Consider the following 27749-nt stretch of genomic DNA (forward strand, 5'->3'; position numbering starts at 1 on the left):
GAAGCACACCCCGGACACTTCATACAAACAACCTCGTTTTACACAGACACTACACATTGACGTTATCGTACACCCGCATCTGTGTGTGTGACGTCTGACGCCATACGATTCAAGTCTAAACTATGTTCGAGGGGAGGTGAGGTAAACCTAGCTCAGACGCTGGTGGGGAGCGGAGAGTTGCCGTTCTATACGTACCTAGTATTCCTTATTCTATGGTAGAAGCTCAGCTTGTAAGCTCTGCTCACCCCAATAAGGCGTACAGGCGTGGGGTGGCGTATGTACATTGCAGTAGATGTACATAAAGATAGTCAGTCCCGTCGCTTCGTATTCATGTCGCGGAGCCGATAACTTTTATTGAGCGTTTCGCCGAGCGTGTCACACAACTTTGTTCGACAGTTCCACGCGTGAATATCTGGCTGGGACAGGGCTAGGCAACCTTTCAACCGGAAGAGTCAAAAATTACAATAAAAAAAATATTTTCAATTTTTTAAAGAGTTACACATTTTTTCCCCATGCTAATAATTAATAAATAGTATTTGCGTAAAAAAAGCGTTTTTTTAGATAAAAAATAAATTAATTATCTCAAGTGCCACCATCGGCAGTGGAGCAGCGTGGTTGAGAATGCTTTATACCCCCTCCGGTTGATTGAGGGGAGGTCTGTGGCCAGCTGTGGGACGTGTATAGGCTGTTTATGTTACCTATGTTTATTTTAAGTACAGTTTTCACTAACACAGTTGGCTCGACTATTGTAGACGGCGATACGGCTACTACCTATCACGTTGGTCTAACAGAAATCTAGGCGTGGGTGTGGGTGTTTAGTTCATCTTGTGATAGATGTACCTTTACTACCACGACTACTCCAATTGGGATGTTGTTGTGAGCTTATGTTATTTTTTACAATATAAATAATATTTGCGTATGGAACTCAAGAGCCTTCAACTTCACATCCAGAGACGCATATGGCTCGCGAGCCGCAGGTTGGCACCCCTGGACTAGGGGTGTGGCTTTGCTTGTACATAATATGAGAAGGTTGTTTTATATAAATAATCGTTCTATAGTCGTGAGCGGTGTGAGATCAATCATCGACCTCATCAACCATGGTGTCAGGGTTATTATTGAGCCGCCAAAGGCCCCTGACATGGCTCATGTAACTAAATACTTACTTAAGTAAGTAGTAGCCGAGACTGCTTCACGTACCTTCAGCGTGGATCATGTTACTTTCGGACAATCAGGTGATCAGCCTGCAATGTCTTAACCAAACTAGAGATCACATGATGTTTTTTTAAGCGATATGTCCTCATCGGGATTCGAACCCGGGACCTCCGAATTGCAAGCTCACCGCACTACCACTGCACTACATTAATTTATTTACCGTAGAATAAGGAATAATACTACGTATAGAACGGCAACTCTCCGCTCCCCACCAGCGTCTGAGCTAGGTTTACCTCACCCCCGGACATAGTTTAGACTTGAATCGTAAGGCGTCTGACGTCACACACACAGACGCGCGTGTACGATAACACCAATTTGTGGTGTCTGTGTAAAACGAGGTTTGTATGAAGTGTCCGGGGTCTGCAATTACTAGAAAAGACACGAAACTCACGAAGACAGTCGCAAGTCTGTGTCGAGGAAAGCAAAGATGATAGTTGTAACGTGATAGCTTACTTCCCCCCCCCCCCCCCCCCCCCCGGCTCTCCTCTCTGGGTCCCTGGCTTTGACTCCAAACGAAAAATCTGGACCCGACTGAACCGGTGTAGGACCAACCATGGAAAGTCAAACCATCACCTACATAATTTGCGCTTAAAGGAGTCGCCATACTGTGAATGTGGTCACCCGGATCAAACCATATCTCACATAGTGAACGAGTGCCCTCTGCACCGGTTCCCAGGTGGCATAGCCGAGCTGCATTATGTGACGGATGCGGCAAAGACTTGGTTAGGGGAGCTTAAGCTGGATATATGCTCCATGCAGGATATTTTATTTTTGTCTGCCATACGCAATAATAATAAGCTTTCTTTAGAAAATAATAGCCAGGACCGATTGCTTTATTTGCACGTGTTACTAATCGGTAATTTTTTAACCAATGGGTAGCAGTGTTACACAAAATGGTGTGACTCAACGGGATTAAAGATCACCCTACTTTCACACAATAGGGTGATCAGCCTGCAATGTCCTAAAGAAACTAAAGTCACAAAGTGATTTTTCTGGATAATCGCAAGCGTTGCATGCGTTAGTTCTATGGCTGTCTTCTCCCTGTCCATTGCCGTGGGATTATGGCCGTGAGTTTTATGACGTCAGTATGTTTGTTACATAAAACTGAGACAGTGTGTAAGGTCGTAAAGATGGTGGACATAAAGAGAGGAAATACGGGAGCGTTTCTCACGATGTTTTCCGTCACCTCTGAACATGCGTTAATTATTTATGATTCAAACCTTAATTATAAAACAAGATAATAATAATAAGTATATAATAATAAATATATATATAATGGTGCTAATTCCTGCAGACGCCAACTAATTTTATTTTAAGTTATACCTCTCATTTTCTTATCCGTTGAAAGAAAAGGACGGGTAATCGACAGGCATAATATTTATGGAATACACGTCAATTTTAAGCAGAAATCTAAAACAACCGTCTAAAAATTTTACATCGACCAATAACCCGACACAATTAAGTAAACATCACGTCAAACGGATTCCATACCAGCGAGATGGCTATTTTATTTGCGCGGGTTGTTCATTCATTTTAAAATTAACTTGTTGACAATCATCCGTCCCTTTCCTTTTTGGTGGACAAGAAAATGACGGGTATAACTTAAAATTAAGAGGGGTCTGCAGCAATCGGGGCCAATATTTATGTTTGATAAGTCTATTTTTCTGTTCGGTAAGTAACTGTTTTGTTTATGGTGTAAATAAAGTTATTAGTTATTATGAAAGTATTCGAAAATCGTCAGTTTAGGCCTGCGCTTGGATTTGAACCTGCGTCATTGGGAGAGCATTCTTCCAACTGAGCTATCACGGCTCAGATACAAAAAGAAAACTTAATTCGTTATTACTTTTTGGAACTCCCGAACAATGAATGGAACTTACCGGAATAAGTCTGCCAATATCCCGAAGCGGGCAAAGTTGGTATATCCAGGATTGCATATCCTTATCTGATCAAATATCCGGAGTGGATAAGTTGGTTCCGTTGTGTGTTGTGGATCAATACAGCTTATGTTTCTTACGTGTTTGTCTTTTGGTGGATCATAATATAAGATACATGCATACACATTCCCACCGTAAACAGAGACTATAGAATTCCATTTGCTTCGATCCTGACTTCTCTCGCTTCCTCCACATTCATCAAGCGTTTCATTCATACACGCACGCCAGTTCAGAGTAGATCGTACTAAACCAACTAAGGACATCTCCAATTTGGTAAATGTACGTCCTTCTAGGTCTTCGTCTGCCAGCCCTACCACCAACCTTCGCTTTATGTACCGCTTTCGTAATCCTATTCTTCATCCGCTCTACGTATCCAAACCAACTTAACATTCTCTTCTCAATCTTAGTCACTATATCGTCTTTTACACCACATCTCTCTGTTATCACACTGTTTATCATTCTATTACTCATAATATAAGACTCACATTATATCTTAACCAATGGGTTGAATTCGACTTTATGAGTTTGAATCAACAAACAAAGTCCAAAAACCTGTGAAAACCTAACTGAAACCTATATGGAATGCGTTCCCGACGATAGGCTAGTTTACAATTATTCAAATCAGTTAGTTTTTACTAAACGTCAAAACACGAAATTACTATGGAATTTGTGTGAAAAAGCACAGTTGTACGTCATAGAAAATAAGTTAAATAGAAAAAAGAAAATGTTTTTCATTACTTTTAGATCTGTCTTTATTTATTAATCAGAATTTCATAATTTATCTTCAACCTAGTACACGAACCAATTGTAAGCATTTGTGAAATGAAAACAATACTGGATTGTTGATTAGCAAAACCACATTAAAAGTTAAAAAGGCCACATTGAATCAATTCACCTAATTTATATAATCTTAAACAGCTACTGCTGGGCACAGGCTTCCCCTCAATCAACCGGAGTGGGTTTGGAGCATACCCAAACCCGCTGCTTCGCTTCGGGTTGGTGTAGCTGTTTTACAGTCAAGCCTGCAATGTCCTCCAACCAAACAAAGGACCGTCCACAAAGTGATTTTGACAATGTCCCCCTCGGGAATCGAACCCGGTCCTCCAGATCGTGAATAACAATTTAGCTAAAAAATCTTAATATTTGATAATCCATATTAACATGTTTTTTATGATTTGTAAATCTGATATAGAATAAGCTGTTACTGTCCCTTTAAATAAATAGAACAATATTGGTCAATTAATGACTTTGCGCACTTACTTTTATATGCGCAAAGCAGATTGCAATATTGCTTTTTAGATGAATTGCTTTGATGTGGCATTTTTGGACCCCCGTAGGTTTACCTAATATTATTTCATACAGCCTATAATAACATTACATCTCATCGCTACGCGTTAGCGGAAATTACATGAAGTCAAACAAGACAAGCGATTTGATACTTGAAATAAATCGCACGAGAGAATAATTTCGACGAAACAATCTGAATCAAAGACCGTAAGGCAGCGTTTAGAAACAACAAGCGGAAGCGACAGCGGGCGCGGTGTTACACAGAGTTCTAGCGGTCCAGGTGCGCGTGTACGATAATGTCAATGTGTAGTGTATTGTGTAAAACGATGTTGTTTGTATGAAGTGTCTGGGATGTGCTTGCCCGCGCTATACTTACTTAACACTTTCAAGGATAGAACGTCTAATGACGTTCCGATTCCAAGTTGTCATACTCTCATACTACCTATTATGTATGAACCATCAATGAGCCATGGTCTCTGTCCGTGAAATGGCTAAGATAATGGTAGCCGGAACCGCCTCCGCGCCCGCGCCCGTGTTGCCTGTGAATGTGGCCATAGACGGCAAGTTGATAGGACGGAAGCGGAACAGAGATCGTTACGACAAATGAGATCATGTAGGGGATTTCGTCGAAATTTGGACCAACACACGAACGTAACATACTCTATAATAGAAAAAAATATCTCACAAGACATCCCTAGAGCAATATGGAGCTGTTACATTACAAAGTGCCTGTTTCATATCACACTTATGTAAAACGTAATGTTGTTGTTTATAACACAATACAGCTTCACACCTGTATCCCTAAAGGGGTAGACAGGGTTAGGCAGATCTTAATTAAAACACATAATAACGGGTTCTTACCGCGTTTAAATGGGGATATGAGACTCCCGATATTTCGACACTGTTGCAAGTGCCATGATCACGGGATGACTGATGAGATTGGAGTGGAGTAGGTAGATCCATAATTTTCTACGGGCAGACATATCTGTCTACCCTCTTTCTAAGTAGGTAGGTAAGAACCCGTTATTATGTGTTTTAATTATGATAATAACCGCGTAAACTTAAAACAATGTATAGGCAGATCTTGTGTAGTATATACTTAAACCTCGCCATTTTGTTTAAGGGTGGTATCAATAAACGAATCTCAGCTGAGACTGCCTTCAAGACCATGCTCAAGCACCTGTTTTTATATAAGAACTGTCACATTGACATGATCTTGAGGGCAGTCTCGAAGCTGAGATTACTTTATTAATACCACCCTTAGTCCCATGTAATAGGCGGCGAGGCTGTTGCCATCAACCGAACACAAATCGTGGTAACCACGTGATATCAATTGATCCAAACATGAATTCAAACTCATAAAAGTCGAATTCAGTTGTTTAGAACTCGAGCTGGGATTCCAGACTGAGACCATACGATGTAACTCACGACTTCTCCGAAAACGGTAATCACGGATTTTTGAAAATTATTGAAATATTGTAATTTATTTGTATATATCAGCCTCTGTGGTCTAGTAGTTAGAGCCTTAGGCTCATGATCTGGAGGTCCGGGTTCGATTCCCGATGGGGACATTGTCGAAATCACTTTGTGAGACTGTCCTTTGTTTGGTAAGGGCTTTTCAGACTTGAATCATCTGATTGTCCGAAAAAGTAAGATGATTCCGTGCTTCGGAGGGCACATTAAGCCGTTGGTCCCGGCTATTAGCCGTAAAAAATACACCTCCACCAACCCGCATAGGAGCAGCGTGGTGGAGTCTGCTCCATACCCCCTCCGGTTGATTGAGGGGAGGCCTGTGCCCAGCAGTGGGTGTAGGGAGCGCTGGTAATTTCAATAAAACCCCACACAAACAATTGAATGAACTGTATTACTTAGGATATTAATTAAATTACAAGATCCAAACATTGAGACGCGTTGGCTTGCTCGCGCTAGAGATGTGACTGACCATAAATGGTAGACTATTAGGTATGTCCCATACAGTGGGACGTATATAGGCTGTTTATGTTATTTATTTATATCAGCCCATGTCCTTAGTTTGAGCTTTAAATTTATTTTCTGACGAATTCAAAATACTATCTGGTATTTTCACGTTAAATCAAGCTCGCTCCAAACTGGGTGCGGGGAGGAGTTTACCTTCTATACGTAGTATTTTTATTTACTCTATGCCAATACGAAACGAGTTCCCGAAGCTTCGATTTCCATTTAATTGAATTCGCAATTTAATTAAAAGTCTACGTTTAATTGAAACCAATACCGAGCTTCTACGTCGGACTGAGAGCGAATAAAAGCATACAACACGTTTAGTTGCTTGTCTCTTTCATGTTGTAAACACCACGGAATAGAAGGAGCTGTCGCCGGTTCAACCCCGTTCTCTTTTACTACTAAAGTCCGTTCAAAATTGATCTTCATAAAAGGTAAACAAACCTGTTACTACAAAGAATGTTCGAATTTCACCTAAACTACGCAAAGTATTCTTCTAATAACATCCGTAGCACTCAATAGATGTATGATTTCTTAGCTCAATGTGAAATTAACGTAAAATAATTATTAAAAACACATATTTTTAGGTAAAAACAAAAATCAAACAAAACCTCACACAAAAAAGTTGACATCACGTCTACTTGCGACATCCGAGCGAGTCACACATATGCGCTCAGCTATCAGTGTTTTTAAATCGAATAGACAGGAAAAGTGATAAATACGACCGGAAAATAGAACTCTTACCTAAAATAATCTAAAGTGAAACCAAGTGCATAAATTGGTGCAGTGAATAATACTTTGTATTTGGACAAATCACCAAAATTCACCGAAAAATTTGTTTTGCAATCACCCACTTTCAACATAAGTGCGAGTAACTGAGGGGAACGCGTAAGCGCCATCATTTCCACGGCGCTTGAGCTGTTCTTCTCGCGACATCGCGAACCGGTCGAACGCCGAGGTTATACGGGATTAGTGTTTGTGCCAAGGGAATATTCCCGAGTAAATAGTTCACGATGAAACCAGCGCGTACCCCACCCAGCAAAACACAAGAGTTTGACTCGACCTCCGACAACACGGATAGAGACACAGACGGTGTTAATGTCGGCAGGAGAACAAAACGCAAACGAGATGAAATCTATGAAGATTCGATGAAGTCTTTTATGGATGAGATGAAAAGCTTATTCTCCACTTTCTCTGGTAACCAAAATGAAAAACTCTCTCAATTGCAAACATCCGTACAGACTATTACCAATCAAAACTCCAGTCTACATGCGAAACTTACCTCTATGGAATCCTCCATCTCTGAACTACGTTCCGAGATAACCAGTGTGCAGCAGGAATATCAAAACATGAACACGAGAATAAAAGAAATCGAAAGTGATATCACAGATATGAAACAATCTCTGGAATACACATCAGCCGAACAAAAAGATCTGGACAATAAAATAAAAAGCTTTGAAAACAATTCCAATATTTCTGAAAAGATGAAATCTGAAATCGAAGACTTACACACTACAATTTCCATTCTAAAGTCTGAAATAATGGAGCAACAACAGCGAGATAGGCTACTCAATTTGGAAATCACTGGCCTTCCAGAAATGACACACGAAAACCTGTCGGAACTAGTGATAAAATTAGCCAAATATGCTGAGGTCGAACTCGTTCCTGAGGATATTGTACATGTTACTAGAGTCCAGCCACGAAAAAATACCGCAGGACGACCAAAAGCCATCGTTTTAAAGCTTAAGAAACGGATCATCAAAGACAACATTCTAGCTGGTATTCGCAAAAAGCGGGGTTTGAGCACTGAAGATATCTGTATTACTGGAGAACCGAGGCGCATATATGTCAATGAACACCTTACAGTCGACAACAAATTACTTTACAAGAAGTGTCGGGAAGCTGCGAAGACATCGGGATGCAAATATGTGTGGATAAAAAACTGTTTAATTTTTATGAGAAAAGACGACAATTCAAAATCAATGAATATAAAAAACGACTTAGATATAAAAAAGGTTTGGGAATAACCTCACCACCGCCAATGTTTACTCACTTTATCGTACTTTTTTTTCTGCATTATTTTTCTTTCTTGTTAAATATTTTTTTGATGTGCTGGGATTCCGAGGGCTGTTTATGCTCTAACTTCTATATTATTTTGCCAATTGCAACTTTTATGTTTAACTTCAGTAATAACAGTCACCATATGGACGGAACTTTAAAACACATAAATAACGTAGTATCTATTTTTAAGTGCTACATTGTGAAACAGAAACAGTTTTACCAATTCTCATCTACTACACATAAACATAAACAACATACTTATATACCTGTCTTAATTCAATTATTTTTATTTGTCTACATCCATTTCTTAAAATTGATTTCATATGTACCTGTCAACCATATCTCACCTTTTCTACCCTACAAACTAAAATATTTTCATCTCCATATAAAGTCATATACACATTTCATTAAAACATATACGTTACGTTATGTCGCCCACAAACGTACATCTTACCAGTCACCTGTGTGTTCTGGTGTGTATCCTCCACCTAAAAATTGTGATATATCAGACTTAATAATAATAATTTTAACTACAATCATTTCCTACAATGGCTAATTTGAGCATTTACTATCAAAACGTACGCGGGCTGCGTACCAAGACACACAGTTGTTTTCAAAACATTCGGGCTAACGCATACGATATTATCATCATAGTTGAGACGTGGTTGTGTGAGAGTATTTATGACCGGGAATTTTGTGACGATCGCTACAGTGTATTTCGGTGTGACAGAGATTTGGTGGGCACAAGTAAATCCATTGGCGGAGGTGTTATGATATTAACTAGACATGAACTACAAGCATATCCAACAAACATAGCCGTTCGTTTCTCACCCACTGACATAATCTGCGTTACGATACCGGGTCGCACATTACAGACTGATAGAAGTCTTATTATTATGGCTACATACATACGCGGGGTTAGCGTAAATCAACAATTTGACTTACAAAACTTATTAAATGTTGTAAACTCCCTTGAAAGCGATGTTAATTTATTACTAACGGGCGACTTCAATCTGCCTTTTATACAATGGGAAACAACAGATCCTACCTACGTTCCAAAAAATGAATGTAGCATAATTCGTGAATTAGGTTTTAATGTTATTAACTCCTTGTATTTTAACGGCATGACACAATACAATGTGGCAAAAAATAACAGTGGTAATACTTTGGATCTCATATTTAGTAACTTTAATATCGAAACATACGTATGTGTTCACCCTTTGTCTAAAATAGACGTGGCTCATCCCCCATTAAATATCTGTGCCTCAGATATAACGTTAAAACCTCTGACTAACACTCACATAAGCAAATACAAGTTTAATAAAGCTGACTATGACAAAATTATAAAGTTTATTAACAATATCCAATGGGATCAGGAACTTATGAGTAGGAATACAGAAGAAGCAGTGATTTTTTTCTACGAAATTCTTTACGAAGCAATACAATTATACGTCCCCTTAACAATTATTAAAAATAGTCGATACATCTACCCGATCTGGTACTCCGCGAGCCTCATCAAAATTATCAAAGAAAAAGCAAAAGCACACGCAAACTGGAGAAAATACAACAACCTAAGAGACAAACAAGAATTTTCTTTACTAAGAGCACGCTACCACCGAGTACACAATGCCTGTTACAACAAATTCATATATAATATTCAACAATCGATCACAAAAAATCCTAAAACGTTTTGGAATTTTGTTAAATCACGAAGAGGTGGAAGTAATTATCCAAGTAAATTTACGTTGGACAACTCTTTATTAAATACTGGTGCTGAGATTGTAAGTGGTTTCAACAAATTCTTTTTCAATATGTTCTCGCTTCCCGCCACAAGTTACTCGGATTTTCATAATAACTACGATCAATCTGCCACCTCGAATGTTCTTAATGACTTTAACGTCACAAAAAATCAGGTTCTTAAACTATTACGTCATTTAGATCCTCATAAAGGTGCTGGCTGCGATAATATCCCACCGGTTTTCATATTAAAATGTTGTGAAGCGTTAGCACATCCCCTTACACTAATTTTCAATAAATCTCTTAAAGATGGTGTTTTTCCCTCTATTTGGAAGGAAGCTAGGATTGTACCTATTCATAAAAAAGGCTTAAAAAGCAAAATCGAAAATTATAGACCTATATCAATTTTGAACATGTTCAGTAAGGTATTTGAAAAAGTCGTATACGATGCAATGTATCCCCAAATAGTTGCCGGTATACCGCAACAGCAGCATGGCTTTCTCAGGGGACGGTCGACTTCCACGAACTTAACAATATTTACAAAATTTGTTAGAGAACACATGGAAATAGGGCAGCAGGTTGACGTGATTTATACCGATTTTGAAAAGGCTTTCGATCGTGTGGATCATGTCATCCTTCTGTCGAAGCTATCTGCGCTCGGTATCCATGGCAACCTTTTACGTTGGGTTGAGTCTTATCTCAAAAACAGGTCGCAGATGGTTGTCTTGGGAGGCTTTAAATCAGATTATGTAAATATTCCATCTGGAGTACCACAAGGGTCCCACTTAGGACCTCTATTCTACAATGCTTATCTGTATGATATACATAATTATATTAATTTTTCTCAGTTTCTTATGTACGCCGACGACACAAAAATATTTTTAAGCATAAAAAGTCCTGAAGACACTCTGAAATTACAAGAGGACCTAAACCGGTTGAGCTTTTACTACAAACGGAATCGCATATCAATTAATATAAATAAGTGTCAAATTATATCTTTTACTCGTCGTCGAGAGGCCATGCTAACTAACTATAATATTGATGGCATCTCTCTCACTCGAGTGAATCTAGTAAAAGACTTAGGAGTAGACTTAGATAACAAACTTTCTTTAAATCAACATGTTGAGACAATTACCAACAAAGCCTTTAAATCATTGGGATTTGTCATGAGAACCTGTTCAGTATTCCGCAACCCAGTAACACTCAAAACTGTTTATATTGCGTATGTGCGCAGTATATTGGAATATGCGGCATGCATCTGGTCACCACATTATAAAAAACATATTGCTAAGATTGAGAAAATACAAAAAAGATTTCTTAATTTCCTTAACTATCGAACTTTTTTTCGACCTACAACTGACGATTTCTACACAGAGAGCTGCTCAAGGCATAAACTGCTTTCTTTAGAACACCGGCGAACTGTATACGATATGACATTCTTGTATAATATCTTAAACTCCAGAATTGATTGTCCAGAATTAGTAAGCACAGTTAATTTAAATATCCCACGGCGTCTCTCATTCCGCACCTTAAATCGACCTAATCCATTTTATGTACCACCACATCGGACAAATTACTGTCAAAATGAGACTATTACAAGAATAACTCGTACCTACAATAAACTCTTTACTGAGGTAGATCCATACCGGTATGACGTTAAAACTTTCAAAAACCATGTCATAAATAAATTTTAAACACTCAGCATACAAATATAATAGGTACACACACACAGTAGTGGATGGTGGTTTTTTGAGATTATTTGAATAGCTGCCATCCGATCCCAAGTGGCAAACACGTAGGGCTACATACATACATACATACGTAAATACACATATATATTTATATTTAAAATACACTTGCATACACACATACACACGAAACTCATTGAGAGTAGGATTGGTGAGTATATACTTCAATTGTTGTAGATACTTAACTTTCTTTTCTTTTTCTTTTCTTTCTAATATTGATACGCATAAAAGTACAGTCTTTAGTAGTGTTTTTTATTTTGAATGCAACTTATGGTTACAATATAGTTTTAGTTTTCTAAAGAACAAGCTTACGGTATCCCATTTAGTTTCTCCTGTTTACAAAATATTTGTTTATATAATGATATAGTAAAATAGCATAATGTTGTAATTAGTTTAGATTAATATTATTAAGTACTTCATAATAATCCGGGGTAATCTGTTATTGGCCTTACGTTTAATTAATGTTCTACAACACACATGCATTTATTGTAACGCTGTTGATTATCCAAATAAAATAAAATAAATAAAATCATAAATTCTTGTTAATCTGTAGCTAGCTGTCAATTTGACGATTAGTGATGAGACATTTCATTCAGGTCAGCAAAACGAGTCAGTTCCGTGAATAACTTAAGTGAATGTACTGTACTTAATAAGCCGAAATGCGCAGAAAAAATGACTTTCAAGAGAGTTAGCGTAACCACAAACAAACATATACAATATATATTTTAATATTATCATACAAAATATTCAAACAACCCAAGAGAGTCAGTTTATTTTGATAAAATAACTTGAGCTAAAATCAATTCAGCACTTCACTAGTATGCAGTTTGACACAGATAAAAAATATCGGCAGCAAAAAATATATTTGTTTACTTTTTATGAAGATCATTCTTGAACGGACTTTACACAAGTTAGTTAGTTAGTTAGTCGCCACACTGTGAATGTGATCACCCGGATCAAACCATATCTCACATAGTGAACGAGTGCCCTCTGCACCGATTCCCCGGTGGCATAGCCGAGCTGCATTGTGTGACGGATGCGACAGAGACTTGGTTAGGGGAGCTTAAGCTGCATATATGATCCACGCAGGATATTTTATTTTTGTCTGCCATACGCTATAACTACTCCTACAAACAGATAACCAAGATAGCTCTACTGCCTCTCAAATTCCATAGCCACTTTAACTGCAATGTATTTTTATGTGGTAGACTGCAATTTTATCAGTACTTTTCGTAAAATACTACATATAAAAGTAGTTTTTTGATTAATAGACGATCATTCAAAGGTTAGCTTTCCTGTGATTAGGAGGAATCTCCTTTTCACAATCTCCCTGTTCGCTTCACCTTTTTATAACCTAAATATAGCATAGTTCAAGCTTGTGTTCCCGAAGGGGTAGCCTTTGTATATGCACTAATTCTAGCCAGCTATGATTTAAGTCCCACGTAATAAGGGGCGAGTCTATTCTCCCAAAAACTACTCAGTTCTTTGTATATATATTCATATGGTTTCATATTTAAATAAATTAAATAATACTTTTAAAGGAGAGCAAAGTTAGATTTTCGCCAGCCAGTTTAAGGACTGCCGAATCGATCTTAGCTAAAGTACAAAAATAAACTTCATCGTAATAATAAACTAAAGTTTTATTCGTTTATGTACACAAATAAACTAGCTGCGATTGTCTACGGAGTTTATATTGCTTCCACGATTTATGTTTAATTTTAGTAGAGGGTTGTCTCAGAGGCGTACTATAGCTAGCTGACGCCAAGGATTTTATTGTATCTGAACTTTTACACTGCCGAATCATAACAAAACACGTAAGTTAACGACTATATCCCAATTGGGGTAGTCGGATGTCCTTTCGTCGCATATGGTCAAATTCAAAATGGTCAAAGAAACATAACATAACATAAATCGCCTATATACATCCCACTGCTGGGCACAGGCCTCCCCTGAATCAACCGGAGGGGGTATGGAGCATACTCCACCACGCTGCTCCACTGCGAGTTGATGGAGGTGTTAAAAAAAACATAGGATTATTTGTAAAACCAAGACTTGTTCACCCTGGCCGCAAACTAACTGCATCGGTTTAGATTGCGGCCATATAAAACTCATACCGGGTGCTGTAAACAAGATTTTTAAAAGTATTAAATAAGTCAATTGCGGTCGTCTTAAACTAATGGGAAAAAAAAAATTAAGGAGCTGAAGGGTGCCACTATAAAGTCTCGCGCCACCTAAATATTTTACTAACCCCGCCACTGTACAGTCATGAGCAATATAATTATTATTATTGCGTATGGCAGACAAATATCCTGCTTGGATCAAATATCCAGCTTAAGCTCCCCTAACCAAGTCTCTGCTGCATCCGTCACACAATGCAGTTCGGCTATACCACCTGGGAACCGGTGCAGAGGGCACTCGTTCACTATGTGAGATATGGTTTGGTCCGGGTGACCACATTCACAGTATGGTGACTCCTTTAAGCCCCATTTACATAGGTGATGGTTTGACTTTCCATGGTTGGAAAATGTAATGTACCCACTTTAGGACTCTGTCGCACTAACATATTTGACATTTAGTTGAGACTTACAGTTCAATTTGACAAAAAAGATAATGTGACATGGTACCAAAGTGTTTACATATTAATGCTCGCGACCGTACCTTCGCATGTACATTGTGATGCAAACTCCGATGCTTGAATGGTCGTCATCAACTAATTGTTTGCACTTAAATCCACATTAGACTGACGTTACCGCGGTCATAGACTAAATAATTATACTACTCATAGAACGGACACTCCACCTAGCCTAGATTGATGACTTTTTTTGACGTGAGTTATTGTAGATTGACTACTTGGCCGAACAAATAGGGAGGCCCAGTTGGGCGCCTCGGTTCAGGTCGTCGTCTCAGAGGATTATATTGAAAAGTAAATAAATAAAACAATCGATTCTAGTAGGTCCATAGCTTCTTCTATCGTGTGGGTTGTGAGGTGGATTACCAACCCCATCAACCCTGGTGTCAGGATTACTATCGAGCCGCCAAACGCCCCGGACATGGCTCATGTAACTACTAATTTACATCAGTAAGTAGTAATCGGGACCAACGGCTTAACGTGCCTTCCGAAGTACGGACCATCTTTCTTTCGGACAATCAGATGATCAGCTTGTAATGTCCTATAACCAAACTAGGGATCACAAAGTGATTTTCGTGATGTGTCCCCACCGGGATTTGAACCCGGGACCTCCGGATCGTGAGCCCAACGCTCAAACCACTGGGCCACGGAGGCTGGGTCCATAGCGATAAGCGCTAAATGAGGGAAATCGTCGACCATGCTGGCGTGGTCTGTATCGGGGTCCTGAAGTGTTTGTTGTCGCGAGTTGATTGGCCGCCTCTGCCGACCCCTTTGGGGATACAGGCGTGATGTTATATTATGTTTTATGTTCTGTGAAATATTATCACACCGGCCCGATGTAACAAGGTCTTCTGAGCGATGTATTTATTGTCTATTCTTTTGTTTGTCTATGGTCACTTCACTGGCCATCTTGACGTCAACCGCGCATTCTTCACGTACGAGTTAACTGTTTACGATATAATGACATCATGCTGCGAAGGATACCTGCTATTAGTTTATTTTACACATACACACATACGTACACTCACGTGGGAGTGGGCAAGGCCACAAATCGTCTCGTGGGTTGTGAGATCAATGAACGACCCCATCAACCCTGGTGTCACGTGTCTGGTTAGTTATGAGCCGCCAAACGCCCAGAACATGGCTCATGTCACATGAGCCACGAGACATGAGTCATGTGACTACATACTTAAGTAAGTAATTAATTAGTAATTTGCCTTAATGTTTACTATCAATTTATTTGTACTCTCTTATGTCAGTTGTTTTGATTGTAAGTTATGTGTTATTCCATGTTTTGTTTTTAATCTGTTCTGTGGTGTCCCTTTATAATAAACCTTTCTTTCTTTCTTTAAATACTGCTTAACGTGCCCTCTGAAGCACGTATCATCTTAATATCGGACAATCGGGTGATCAACCTGCAATGTCCTAATCAAACTATTATACAAAGTGCTGTTTGTGATTATGTCCCCAACGGGATTCGAACACAAGACCTCAGGATTATGAGCCTAACGCTCAACCACTGGACCACGGAGGATTGGCTATTGTCGTACCGAATCAATATAAGCTCTTTCTCAATTGGAAATAGAGCGCGCAGACAATCAATTTGCAATTTTGCACACGACTGTAGGTGCTGCGAGCCGACTGTCTTCGTATTCCGGGATTTGTCCCGGTTTATAGATTGGTGCCTCGCTCGGTGTCCCGATTGGTTGTCTACGAGACATTTGAATTTAGAATAGTTTTATTTAAACAGGGTGTTAGTGACATCGTAACGAATACTGAGGGGAATGATTCAGACCATGATTCTGAGTTGATATCAAGTGGAATTATCTGTCGCACAAGTATGAAAGTAAAATACTAAAATTTTCATGAATATTCCGACAGGAAAATCCACTTGATATCAACTCAGAATCATGACACCGTAACAAATACTGAGAGGGATGATTCAGCTCATTATAGTGAGTTAATATCAAGTGGAATTTTCCATCGCAAAAGTATAGAATTTAAAATAATTTAAAAAGACTTTAAAAATGTACTTCCTAGAATTTAAGTTCCTGCCTCCCTAGAATTTAAGTCCCTGCCTTCTAAGAATTTAAGTCCCAGAACTATTCTTCAAGTCCCGGTCAATGACACACGCAAACAACCCTTTACGGGCAATATCCACCATCGACCTGGGACCTCACAGTCTCAACCCAATTGAAACCAATTTAATTTAATTAATTGCCTAATCGCCTCCCGCGAGGTTCCAAGTTCAAACTGCGGCATAATATTATGTACCTTCTTTAGACACGATATTGTATACCTATATCTTCACTTGGAAGCAGTCTAAAAATATGATCAAAAAAACGAAAAAAAAAAAGCTTTAAACGGCTTTTTCTCGGGGAGACCTTTTCGGAGATTTGTGTCGGACAATCTAGTGATTCAGCCTGCAGTGTTCTACCCAAACAAAGGAAAATTTCACAAAAGTCTGGAATCGAACACGGACCTCCGGATCGTGAGCCCAACACTCTAACCACTAGACCATAGAGGCTGTTGCTGAAGGTTATAAAATGTGTTCTTTTATTAATTTAAATGATATTTTTTCTTCGAATACCTAGGTAGTATTTTTAACACGATTTTCAATTCAAAACTTTGCGTTAATTGAAAAGTTTCAACAGTTCAAGTGACTCCAACTACTTCAACTCAACCCTTCTATAACAAAGGTTTTATCCTCTCCACAGCCCATTAACCGATGAAGCATTACCAAGCACCTAGACACCTCTTCAAACGCAAGTAGCTGGGAATTGACTCATGAAATGTCTTAACGAAGTTGTAAAGAAGTAAACGAGCGTATAATATTCTGGTGTACGCGATCAAAACGAGGCATAAAATGATAATAGCTTTAGGCTGTGGATTGGACGTTAGCGGACAGCGGTGAAGGCGCGATTAGAATAATCGTATAGGTTCTTATAGATCCGTTTTGGACGACAGCGGGGAGGCTATCCCGCGCGAAACGAGCGATTCCATCGTAGACAGAGAAAGAAACAGACATGATATTATCTGTCTTTCACTTAAAGCGATATAGCATTATGACATAGAACACAAAATAAGTAGGTACTTGTATTCAGACAGAATGGACACTCTCCGCCCCGCACCAATTTGTATCGGTACCGAGCTAGATTTACCTCTCACACACCCCCCCCCCCCCCCCCATGGGTCTCACTTTAGTCAAAAAGCTTAGCATTATGGTATAGAATACAAAAGTACTCGTATTCCTACAGAATGGACACTCCGTCCCGCACCAATTTGTATCGGTTCTGAGGTAGATTTTAACCCCCCCCCACCCAATGTCCCCAACTTCAGTCAAAATGGCCGTTAAAGAGTAAGGGAGCGCGGACTGTTCGTTTCGCTCGCACTTCACGGTAAGGTCGCATATACAATACAAATTATACTACAGTAATACAATACATAACACATAAAAGACACAAACAACACACACAACATAACATAACATCATAACATTTATGAAACAAATAAAAGAGAAGGTGCAGGTCGTGTCGTATCGGGAGGTGAAGGTTTTGGCGGGAAGAAGAGAGGAATGGCGGTTACTCCACCGACAAGAGCGCAGCTCTTAAATAGAGAGAGAGAGAATTCAATACTTTTGTATGGAGTGTCAAGGCTGTGATTACAATAACACACCAGGAGTAACAGAGGAATACGAATATTACTGGTATACCCCATGATTATGCCTTTTTGATGTCAAACGTCGCGCGTTCCCATTTTATTTTATTGTTTGTGAATTACGCGTTTAATTTCCTTTCATAAAATTGTGTTTATCGCATTTAATAACAATAAAATGCTTTTTAGGTTTCCAAAACCGGGACTGTGGGGGTCTATCCCAGCCATAGAGGCAGCCAATCAGCTCGCGACACCAAACACTTCAAGACCCCGATACCGACCCCGCCGGTGTGGTCGATGATTTCCCTCAATCAGCGCTTATCGCTATCGACTCACTAGGGTCGATTAATTCTTTCAAATATTTTTCCTCTCAGACGACGCCCTCGGGCCTGTTGTCTTAAACGTTGTACCGGGTGAGAGCCTTCAGCGCTCCCCATTTGTCCGGCCAAGTAGTAAATGCCATCTGTGGCAAATCAACAATAAGTTACATCAAAAAAAAAGTGAGTCTATCGCTATCTCCTTTTCCGATTTAACGAACGTGCGTGTCATTCAGTTTCTATTTTGACAGATAGAAATGGGTCGTGTACCAGGTTCAAGATAAATTATGAAATTCTGATTACTAAATAAAGACAGATCTAAAACTAACAAAAAACATTTTCATTTTTCTATTTAACTTATTTAAAAATTTTAATCAAGAAAAACGTAATAATAAGTCCGACATTTTATCGCGTTTTTCTATGACGTCATAGTGTGTTTTTTCAAACAATTTCCTTACGAATTTCGTGTTTTGTCGTTTAGTAAAATGTAATTGATTTGTCTAGTTGGAAACTAGCCTGTTGCTATCCTTTTGGTTTGTTTAAAATGTAAACTAACGAAATTCTAGTCAATTACAGAATATAATTTTATCTTCCAGCGGGCTCTGGACGGCAACCGCGCCATATATGAGCCATGTCAGGGGCCTTTGGCGACTCAATAGTTGGTACTCCATCTCACAACCCACACGATAGAAGAAGCGAATGCTATCTATAGGGATAGACATCGTAGTATCGTACGGCTATTGGTCAAAGCCTCGATACAATTCCAGCCGCGCACGGGTGCCGTGCAGCGAGGGTTGTAGTCTAAAAAGGTCACAGATGCAATTTGTCTTTATAGCAATATTGAAATTTGACATTTCCGCATATAAAAGTAAGTGCGCAATGTCAACGATAAATTTCAACTGGATAAGTTAGTTTCAGTTTGTCTATTGCAAGGTTTTGTTAACAAAAATTTGTTAAAAAGGCGCTTGTGGTTCTCATTATAAGGCGACTATTATCTATAGTCTGTGGTTTCGACCAATGTCGCTGTCGCCCCGCTCGTCACTAGCGTCCAGTTCACCCTTAAACTTAAACCCTGAACCATAAAACAAAGAACAAGTCTCAACTTCTCAACTCTTCTCATCAAAACTTTCTTCCACTCATCAAAAATATCAATCTTCGGAGGGGCTCTAGAGCTTAACTTAAAGTGTCAGTAGCAAGGACAAATTAGCTTAAGTTTTGTCCGGTCACAAAAGCTAATATTTAATGAAATGTCACATAATCTTTTTGTTCGTGTGTAACAACATTTTTATACTTAACATTGCAGCAGATTGTAAAACTTTAATTAATATTCATAGAACAAATATTCAGACTTTCAACATTCAACAGTCTCCAATGATTCGATCCTCACACTTTTTCCATTGGGAATGTCGTATTGTACAAAAAAAGTGATGAGTATGAATGTGGAATAGGCTCCATGGTCTAGTGGTAAGAGCCTTGGGAGCGATCTGGTGTGGGTTCGATTCCTCGTAATCACTTTGTGAGACTATCCTTAATTTGGCTAGGACATTGCAGGCAATCACCTGATTGTCTGAAGAGGTGAGATGATGTTCTGGTTCGGAAGGCACGTATAAGCCATTGGTCCCGGGCTACTAGGCCAAAGACCTCCACCAACCCGCAGTGGAGCAGCGTGGTGAAATATGCTCCATATTCCCTCCGGTTGGTTAAGGGGACAGCCTCCGTGGTCTAGTGGTTAGAGCGTTAGGCTCACGATCTGGAGGTCCGGGTTCGATTCCCGATGGGGACATTGTCGAAATCACTTTGTGAGACTGTCCTTTGTTTGGTAAGGACTTTTCAGGCTTGAATCACCTGATTGTCCGAAAAACTAAGATGATTCCGTGCTTCGGAGGGCACGTTAAGCCGTTGGGATATTAGCCGTAAAAACACCTCCACCAACCCGCAGTGGAGCAGCGTGGTGGAGTATGCTCCATACCCCCTCCGGTTGATTGAGGGGAGGCCTGTGCCCAGCATTGAGACGTATATAGGCTGTTGATGATGGTTAAGGGGAAGCCTGCGCCTAGCAAGGGGACGTAATATATTATATTTATGCTGTTTATGTTATGTTATGAATATGGATGGATCTAAAGGCAACCTGCAATGTCCTAGCCAAATAAAGAGTAGTCTCAAAAAGTGGTTTCGAGAATGTCCCCATTGGGTATCGAACCCAGACCTCCAGATCGCTCCGAATGCTCTAACCATGGAGACTGTTCCACATTCATACTCATCGCTTTTTTTTGTACAATACGACATTCCAAATGGAAAAAGTACATTACCCCAAAAGTACAAATTCCACAACAGCACACGAGACGTCCTTATTCAGTATAAAAGCAAGGTGGAAATAGGAACACATTTGCCTAAGGACGTTCTCATCACATATAAATGTTGGAACTGTCAGGAATGCACTTAGAGAGGTGTCAGGGCGTGTTCACACTACTCCGATTCTTATCCGTGATGAACGCGTGACTTAAATCGTAGCGTTTCGGATTCGAAACCACTGAATTCGACTTTATGAGGTTGAATTCATGTTTGGATAATAGATGATTGATATCACGTGGTTTCCAGGAATTGTGCCCGCTTCACGGCAATAGGCTATCCCGTTACATCTTCTAACCTGTGGGTTGTGAGGTGGATTACCAACCTCATCAACCCTGGTATCAGGGTTACTATTGAGCCGCCAAAGGCCCCTGACATGGCTCAAGTGACGACTACGTACTTATATCAGTAAGTAGTAACCGGGACTAACGGCTTAACGTGCCTTCCGAAGCACGGATCATCTTACTTTCGGACAATCGGATCAGCCTGTAATGTCCTAACCAAACTAGGGATAATAAAGTAATTTTTGTGGTATGTCCCCACCGGGATTCGACCACTGGACCACGGACGTCGTTTACATAGCCCTCTAAATGAAACTTAAACATAGCTGGCGAGGAGTGGATGTATATACTCACTATTACTCAGGCGTGATGCTACGTTATATTATGTTCTGATTCTCATCCGGAGTCCGTCAAATTACGTATCTGAAGTGGTCGAGAACTATGTTTAGTTACTTTTTAAAACGACTCGGGCCCTGGGCCGAGGTTTTTTGAAGCTTCTTTTCCCCGGCTATACAGGTTGTGAGAAGTTGCAGTAGTTTTAAGCGGATGAGACGTTCTTTATATGAAAATTGACTGATTCAAAGTAATATCAAAGTAGTGTCCGAAAGTAAGATGATCCGTGCTTCGGAAGACACGTTAAGCCGTTGGTCCCGGTTACTATTTACTCATGTAAGTGCGTAGCCGTTACATGAAGAATAGAAGAATTTGAATATGGTAATTTTCAACTGGCCGCCATTCTCGGACTCGGGTCGGATAAGAATAGGATGTAGTGAGAAAACGTCCTAACGGTGAAAGGGATGAAGGGAATTCCATCCTTGGAATAGAGAACGTATATTGCAACATTCTTTAACGCATTTTAGTGAGGTGGAAATACAGGGTGTTAGTGACATCGTAACCAATAATGAAGGGGATGATTCATACTATAGTTCTGAGTTAATATCAAGTGGAATTTCCCTTCGCAAAATACATGTTTTTTTTTGTTGTTTTTTAATGTTTTTTTTTAATTATTTTCAATTTCTGTCGGAAAATTCATGAAAGTTTTAGTCTTTTTGTAAATTATTTTCAGTTCCATAATTTTCACTTGTTATCAACTCAAAATCATGGTCTGAATTATCCCTCAAAGTTTTCGTTACGATGTCATTAACACCCTGTATTTGCTTTATGTAACGCTTGGAGCAAAGGATAGGGCTGTTTTCAGTAGTGCTATAAACTTTGCCTAGAAAGGGTTGCCAAGGGCCAGTTTAATTAAAGTGTAAAATCGTCTAAGTTATAATACCTCTAAATTCATAAACAAAACAGCAGGATCTGCCCGCCAACAGCGCTGCGCAGCGAATTTTATCGAGGGGTTCCACCAATAGACTGGATTTCAATAAGTGACATTTAAACTTTTTCTAATTTTTTTTTTATTAAATTTATATGACGTTAAGTTACGTTCATGATCTGGAGTTCCAGTTTAGATTCCCGATGGGGACATTGTCGAAATCACTTTGTGAGACTGTCCGTTGTTTGGTGAGGCCATTGCAGCCTTGAATCACTTGATTGTCCGAAAAAGTAAAATGATTCCGTGCTTCGCAGGGCACACTACTAGCCATAAAACACCTCGACCAACACACGGTATGGTGGAATAAGCTCGTGTTGATCGCGGGCACACTCCTCGAAGAGCAGTCTGTAGAATACCCGACATACTGGCGACTTTTCGCCGATGTGCTAAGGAGTGTAGCTTAGCTGTTAGCCGCGTGTCGCTGATCATCCTCTTGGCTCTGCGCTCCACTGAGTATTTAGCTGAGCCGTCCCATTAATGGCTACAATACTCCATACATGATCGAGTTTGGGTATTTTGATACTCAGCTGGATCAAGATCTTAGCCAATTGTTGCCTATTGATACAACAGGTAGCTAACCAATACCCTAGTCCACTGAGCAGCAAAGGGACAATCGCTCCTACCTCCCACAACCCTCAGAATGCTGATCGGGCTGCCCCATACTCTGTTCATCAGCGAAAGAGATTTCTTCCATACAATTGCATGAAACCCATCTGTTCTTGACTGGGTTAATGTAGTGTATAAATATGTAACAGGCAACATACCTCACTCGATCAACATCAGCTATCATTTGTCAAATTACCCGTGAAATTCCTTTCAGATAACAGCTCAATCTAAAACCAGTCGTTTTATATAGGTTCATATAAATATGCTTACGCAAGACCCAACTCGAGACTACGTTTTGTACGACTGAATAATAGTTTACTTTTTATTATAAATTGGTTTGCGTTTGGCCATAGAATCAGGAATAATACTACGTATGGAACGCCAACTATCCGCTCCCCACCAGCTGCTAAGCTAGGTTTACTTTCTCGCGCAGGTGGCCAGCTCTCTGCGTACTGTAGCAGAGTACAAACTCTGCACATACTGGCCTTTCTTTCAGACCGTCAATCATTTTAAATTTCGAAATTCTCATTCCATTCCGCATTTCCTTTCATTTTGCACCGATGCCTTTACCTTCATAAGAACAATATAAATATAACAAATAATAATAATAATATATCATGTATATGAATTATAGCCTTCGCAAGTTCTAAAAACTACAAGTATTTGTCGGTTATTATTTTATAATTCCGAAAATTTGGATTGTTAGTAGAAACTAGCGATCGAACATATTAATTCGTTGGTAGGTTTATAAAAACTAGCCAAGACAGACCTGAGGCTACAATACATTATCTTATGTTATAAGAAGATTTGATATGTTATACTGTTACTTATAAATAAATTTCAGGACTGACCATTGAAGTTGGCACCCATTTAGATCTCACTTCTTTTGTCGTTGAAGTCGGCAACCAAGGCATTTAACATAATATTGAACTTGGCTGTCATTTCACATTTATGTTTTTGGTTGGATTAAGTATACTACTTAGCTCTGGCCGTGTCCTCTAATTTTGGATTTGGATCTTATACCTAAGCATCGTTATAATTTGTTTGTGAAGTGTTGTTAATAAACTGGATATTCCTGTTGAATTTAAAATGTTATTTCTCGTCGTTATTACCAATCATCCCATTGCTCTGCCGGCACGTCGAGACTCCATCCCCACCCATCGAGCCGCAGTACTGGCACGCAGGTGCTCGTCGAAGGAGTCTTCATCCAACAGTATACACGCTGTTCGTGTTATGTTATTTCGGTATTGTGAATAGACCAGGTCAAGCAGGAGGCAGGGGGCCCTACACAAAGAGCTGTACATATGGCACAGGATCGAACCCAGTGGAGGAATATCACGATTCTCAGCAGTAAGGGAACGGCAAGAAAGAATATTACGGTATTAAATGCGCGCCATTTCTTTTTACGATTTTTCTTTTTTTCTAGTGTAAAATTGAAATATTTTTAAATCCATCGTTTACATCTCCAATCTATTAAAATCAACATTGATTGACACATTCCAACTATATTAAATACAAGCAAGATAGACAATATCGAACATAATGTATTAACAATAATATTTTATTAAATCTGTGAGCCGAATACGCATGCGTTGCATTGGACATTAAACTTTAATGTTAAACAATTCTCATAGATAACACTATGAGCTACCTACCCAAGAATTGATCATCATTCATTGAGTTAAACGAGTGATATATACTTACGAATCAAATATAGATGTCGTGGCCAGATCGTACAATTGTTCACTTCATGATGTGTTCGACCATTTCATGAAATGGTCATATTTCATGAAATAATAATAAATAGTAATTTTATTTAATTCACAAAACATGTCTCATATGTGTTAGTAAACTTATTCTAGATGTTAGTAGCCTTATCTAATATTAGATGCTATGACATGCAAGTCACAGCATCTACGCAGATACGGGCAGTCGAGTCGCGCACCTATCATCGAGAGGGCGGGGTTGCCGCTGCCCCGCACCCTGCGCACCAGAGACGTGCATCGAAAAATAGAATAATATACACACATATTATGTATTTTTGTGATATGTCCCCACCGGGATTCGAACCCGAGACCTCCGGATCGGGAGCCCAACGCTCAACCACTGGACCACGGAGGCCGTCTTATTCTATCACCACTCAAGGATGCTCGTTTCATGACCCAATTTTTATTTGCAAATAATAATGCACCTGCTGTTTCGTGTTCCATCTTCATCCATCTTATCGGCAAGGTGTCAGCGCGCCACACTCCCAATATACGATACCCGGTTTTCCTCATCACTCGCTATAGTCGGCCAATCCACCGGGTATTTCGGAAAAATTCCCAATAAAAAAAACGTTTAGATTGCCCATCTATACATGGGAGGGTAAAAAAACCGGCTAAGTGTGAGTCGGGCCCGCGCACGAAGTTTTCTTTCTTGATTTGACTTCAGCTTAAGCCTTCAGCGCAGTACAGATTTGTCAGGCCAAGTAGTTAATGCCATCTGTGGCAAATCTACAATAAGTCACGTCAAAAAAAAAGATCCCGTTTTTCACCCTTTGAGTACGGAACCCTAAAAATTAGTATAAATGAAAAGTTATCTATTGTGTTTTATCAAGTGTCTAATACACATAATTGTATATTATGTCCCGGTCATTATTGCCTAAACTGTTGAGTGAATAAATAAATACCTACAATTCAGTGTGTACTCTGGTGAATATAAGGATATATTGGAATCACCGAAACAGAGATATAAGGATAACCGAAATCTCCATTATTTACATTTAAGACTATGCAAGTTACATAACCCCTGGAAACTATTCCTTCGGGACCTCGATTAGAGTCCGACCGACACAGGTTTTGTACCCGAAACCGTATTTCGGTGACGGTTCCAGTTTCGGCCGAATCCGAAACCGAAACCTATTTTTAAGGCAATTAGTTGGTGAATTACTTATATTATTACAATTATTTTGTAAGTATTTTGTTTTTATAAATACAAAATACGTTTATTGTTAAAAAACAAAACAAAAAGACTAGGCATTCACCACAGTCTACGTCAAAAATGTAATTCTATTATATATAACAGTCTATTATTATTTTGTAAGTTTCTGCTTGTTTTAATTTAATTTATTTAATACATGGGACTTAAACATAGCTGGCGAGGAGTGGGTGGGTGTACCTACTTAAGTTAAACCCCTCAACCTATCGCTTCGGAGAAATAGGCGTGATGCTATGTTGTTATTTTTTTGTTTTGGTTTTCCCCGAAGGGTAAGGCAAAGGGAACTATGCCCGTACAGCCATGTCTCACGTATTTTTTTCTTGATGATTAATGAAATGATGAAAGGTGATGATGATGAAACCTAAGCCCCCGCCCTCGGAGCAGACTCCTACTCCGAACCCCAAACGAATTAACTCAAAAGTCCGCATAAACTTTCGAGTTATGAAGCGGCTTTTTGGCACGAAGCGAAAATAGGTAGATATACTTTGTTTATTGAATACTCCGATATAATAACACCACTGTCGCGAATGTCTTCCGACTAACTTAATGCGATCATTAACCACAAAACACTACTTCGTATTAATTATTTAGATTATTCAATGAAGAAAGCAACTGTCCCGTTCCCGTTCCCGCCAAAAAGCCGCCGATTATTTTATATATTTCTTTTTTTGTCATTTATGACTATCGAGACAAACCTCTATGGTTTAACGGCATCATTTAAACCGTGTACTATAAAAGGTAAGGTAAGGTTAAAAAGGCCACATCGAAGCAATTCATCTAAACAAGCAATATTGTTATTCGACCTTTGTGTGCATAGCGCACATACTTTTATATGCGTAAATGTCAAATTGCAATATTGCTTTTGTAGATGAATTGATTCCATGTGGCCCTTTTAGCCTTGATGTGCACAATATATATACAGTTCAGATAACAATACTTACTTTAATTAAATGTAAATATCAGTTTGTGTTCATAGAAGCAGTTTAATAGTCCAATTCCATTTGATATGGAATGAGGTACACATTTCACTTGGGGCGTATAAGTTGCATAGTAACTATTACTTAATCAGTGGAGTGGTGGTAGTGGAGTGGAGTGGTAGCTTGTGGCTCTGCCCACCCCATTAGGGATTACGGGCGTGAGTTTATGTATGTATGTATGTGTGGAATAAGTAAACCTAGATCAGACGCTCAGATATGTATTTATTTGGCAACTTAGGCTCACTTGTTAGTTACAATCACTTTTAGTCACAAATGTTAAAAGGCACACTTCAGTAGTTTGGAATTTAGCATCGAAACTAGCCGAAACCGAAACCGAAAGTTCGGTCGGACACCAACGTCGACCTGCCAGCCTAATTGATAAATTATTACCACTGCTTCCAATCTGATTGATCTTCTGACCTCTCCTTCTGTAATTACGTCTCAAGGCGGAGCGTTTTTCATATAAATTAAGCTTTAATTTTCATCGACCGTTAAGACTATTAAAACTGAAGAGGCGGTTATGAAGATCATTCTAGAATACATAGTACATTGAACTCAACGTAAACTTGTAATATTTTGACGTCATCGGCCGACGCAATGAACGGCGGGTACGATGTAGCGGTCCAGCCAGAAATGTCTTCACACGGCGATGTGAGTCAACAGGAGACATGCGGACTCCT

At 39.3% G+C, this 27749-nt stretch overlaps 2 protein-coding genes and 1 non-coding gene across 3 annotated transcripts in view; 1 reads left to right on the plus strand and 2 right to left on the minus strand.

Moving 5' to 3' along the window:
- Nucleotides 1–5429, minus strand: part of LOC126377253 (uncharacterized) — a 215036-nt gene extending 209607 nt beyond the window's left edge. The window contains exon 1 of the mRNA XM_050024976.1: nucleotides 5295–5429. The gene's annotated coding sequence lies outside the window, so the exon portion shown is untranslated. The remainder of the gene's footprint in view (nucleotides 1–5294) is intronic.
- LOC126376972 (G protein-coupled receptor kinase 2) overlaps nucleotides 1–27749 on the plus strand; it is an 85862-nt gene that overhangs the window by 40086 nt on the left and 18027 nt on the right. The gene's annotated exons all lie outside the window — the stretch shown is intronic.
- Trnag-ccc (transfer RNA glycine (anticodon CCC)) lies at nucleotides 25163–25234 on the minus strand. Its single transcript has one exon. It is a non-coding gene; the product is annotated as a tRNA-Gly (tRNA).

Source organism: Pectinophora gossypiella, chromosome 22 (assembly GCF_024362695.1).
Source record: "Pectinophora gossypiella chromosome 22, ilPecGoss1.1, whole genome shotgun sequence".
In the NCBI taxonomy this organism is placed as follows: domain Eukaryota; kingdom Metazoa; phylum Arthropoda; class Insecta; order Lepidoptera; family Gelechiidae; genus Pectinophora; species Pectinophora gossypiella.